Raw genomic sequence first — 3,462 nt, forward strand, 5'->3', positions numbered from 1 at the left:
ATGAGTGTGTAATTACTTTAAATGATGTTTTTTCCTCAAATCACAACGTAAGTAAAAAGATTAGGGATAGTGGATCGCATGAAGACAAGAGTGTAGTTATTGTGAATCTGTGTGCATATATTTAAAACTAAGTAGGATAGCAGAAAGAAAGAGAGAGTACATCCATTAAGCCCTCATATAACGATAGAGTTAAGCGTTGAGAGGTGAGGTGATAGTGATTATTTATTTATTAATTAGAGGGGGCGGCGTGGGCGTCAGTTAGCTGAAGCCAGGCCTCGCATGAGACGGGCGGCATTGAGGTAGTTGGCGTTGGCGGACACGAACTCGTCGAAGCTGATGAAGCAGTCTTTGTTAGAGTCCACGTCCTTCATCACCCCATCAATCTCCTCCTCCGTTGCGCTGCACTTGAGGATGGCGCTCAGTTCCGATTTCAATATTTTGCCGTCCCCGTTGGTGTCGAACTTGCGGAACACGTCCTCCAGCTCCAGACGGCCGGGCAGGGTGGCACATTGCACAGCTGATGCGGAGTCTCGCATGAGACGGGCGGCATTGAGGTTCTTGGAGTTGGCCTCCACGAACTCGTCGAAGTTGATGAAGCCGTCTTTGTTGGAGTCCACCTCCTTCATCACCCCTTCAATCTCTGCCAACGTAATCAGGGAACTCAGTTCCGACTTGGATATTTTGTCGTCGCCGGTTGGTGTCGAACTTGCGGAACACGTTCTCAAGCTCGCGGCGGCTGCTCAGGGCGGCACATTGCACAGCTGAAGCCATTCTCACGCCTGAAGTAGGTGAAGGCTAAGGCAAAGGCAAGCAAATGCTACACAAAAACGAAAGACGAAATGGCGCGGTAGGTGGTGTGGAGGAGTGGAAGCCAAGGTCATCGTTATATAGGGCTTTTTCCAAATCTATGCCACGTGTCCACAGTGCACCAATCTCGGGATGCTTTACGAAATTATTTTGTACCCACCAACGAATGCTGATGTGCCAAGGTGCGAAATTGTAATTTGATGTGCCAAGATTCTGTGTGGCGAACAGAAAAGTAGAAATGTTTGATGCTGTGTGGTGAGCAATAGAAATAATAAATGTAATGTTAACGTTTGATAAAGGGAGGGAGGGAATCTACTTTGGTCCTTTTGGAAGGAAGACTCGCGATACATGGACACACGGTTGGGTTTGCAGTGAAGAAAAGCCTCACAAAGCGAGCTTGCATGACTAACCAACAAACCCAACCCTCCCGTGCGTTCTCCTGGTCCCGCACCGGAAATTCCATTCCACGATCTCATCTTCAACTCCCTCGCCTTCGCCTTCGCCTTCCTCCAACTGTATGAGAATGGAAGACACAGCACACACCCAGAACGCCGAGCTTCAGTTGTGGGTACCCTTCGAAAAACTTTTCTCCTACGGGCTCTACCCTGACAATGAGTCCCATGGTCTTTGTTTCGTAGAATTTGCTAACCTTCAGAATTACTCTCCTGGTCTTTGAAATGGATTGTATGCCCGTAAGGTGAAAAAGAACGATGGGTTTGTATGGAATAAGTAGATAGTGAGGGTTTGGAGAGACGTGAATACTTTGGTCATATCGTGGTTATGACCGTTAGCAGATAGAGTTATTAGAGACCGTTTTAAGTACAGACTATGGAGACCGTAGCGGAGTTGTGGTATGATAAAATCACTATAGACCGTTGGGTATCGAATGTGGAAGATGTGGTGGAGATGTGGTAGTCAAATCAAATGATGACTTGTTAAGGAGACATATGATCATTGATATTATACATAACTTATGTTTATGACTTGCTGTTTGAAATAAATTTTCATTTTAACTTAGAACTTAACCTTTTTCTTGATAATTCTTTTGGCGTTGATCCGTAGGTACTTTGACCATGGTTGATCTCAAAAACTTGATTCTTCAATTTCCCTGCATCCATGATTTATTTGTGAGCTATACAATTGTGCCAAAGCTGATAAATGTGTTGCAGCTGCAGAATCAGATTAGCTGTGGAATGGAACCAGCTGTAGAATGTGAAAAGAAGAAAAAGTGAAATATGGCTTATGAAATATGGATGTAGAAATAAAATGGAAATGAGTTATGACAGTGAGATGGAATGAGATGTAAGAAAAATGAAAATTAGGGTGAAATGGAGTAAAAATGTGAAAATAAAATGTAAATGAAAAATGACAGTGAGATGAAGTGGAAGTGTAAAACAGAATGAAAACTAAATGAGATGGAATGAGACTATGAAATTGCAGACTCTATACTTCAAATAAATATAGCTTTTTGTCACTAGTTATTATAGAAAGGAAATGGAAAATATAGGATGTCAGAAATCTCTAATTTTCACCCTGTTTTTTCTTTATAACTATGCCAATCAATGATTGGTTTTCAACCTTATACTATTTATTATTATTATTATTATTATTATTATTATTATTATTATTTATTATTATTATTATTATTATTATTGTTTTATTTTTATTTTTATTTTTTTTTATGAGTCATTTCTTGGGAAAAATAAAGACTAAGTTAGTGGATAAGAAGGATTCTTCTTCACTAGCTTCATTTCAGAGTTATCCCAAAAAATCCCAATGAACTCTTCTCCTGAAACTGGTTTTTGATATATCTTCAACCGATCACCATTCACAGGAAGAGGTACCTTTTCCTCATCTATTTTTCTTATTCTAACCACTCCACTGTCAAAGACTTTTTCAATCTCATATGGCCCAAGCCAATAAGTTTGAAACTTCCCTTGAAAATCTTTGAACTTTGAATCAAACAATAGTGTCCAATCTCCTACCTAAAATTTCTTCTCCTTAATATATTTATCATGCCATTTAGCCCTCTGCTATTGGACTATATTAGTTCTTTGGACTGCATATTGCCTGGTTTCATCGAGTTCATTGAGCTGCTCCAATCTATGTTTCTGTGCCTCTGATAAATCCAATCCCAATTGGACTGCCATCTTGAAGGTTTTGATTTGAAACTCTATAGGGAACACGGCTTGTTTCCCATAAACAAGTTCATAGGGTGTATGTCCCGTTGTGTTCCTCCATGTAGTTCCATAGGCCCATAAGGCTTCAAGAAGCCTTTCTACCCAGTCTCTTCTATGTAGATGCACAGTCTTAGTGAGAATTCCTTCAATCATCTTATTTGTAGATTCAACTTTACCATTTGCTTGTGGATGATAGGGAGTAGATTTCCTACGTTTGATCTTGTAATTTTCCACAAGATCCTTCACCATTTTAGATGTAAATTGAGATCCTTGATCTATCACAATTTTTCTTGGAACACTAAAACAAGTGAAGATGTCCTCAAAAAGAAAATTAACTACAGATTTTTCATTAGCAAAAGCTAATGCTTTGGCCTCTACCCATTTCGTGACATAATCAGTGCATACCAATATACACTTCTTTTGCTTATATGAAGGATTAATTGGCCCAAAAAAATCTAAGGCCCATTTTTAAAAA

At 39.7% G+C, this 3,462-nt stretch overlaps 1 pseudogene; it reads right to left on the minus strand.

Annotated features, from left to right (window-relative positions):
• Positions 1 to 254: 254 nt before the first annotated feature.
• On the minus strand, positions 255 to 771 carry LOC149250854 (putative calcium-binding protein CML25; annotated as a pseudogene).
• Positions 772 to 3,462: the final 2,691 nt, after the last annotated feature.

The sequence above is a fragment of the Pinus tabuliformis genome, chromosome 7 (assembly GCF_031772625.1).
Source record: "Pinus tabuliformis cultivar Carrire ecotype Pingquan chromosome 7, CPIR1, whole genome shotgun sequence".
In the NCBI taxonomy this organism is placed as follows: Eukaryota; Viridiplantae; Streptophyta; class Pinopsida; order Pinales; family Pinaceae; genus Pinus; species Pinus tabuliformis.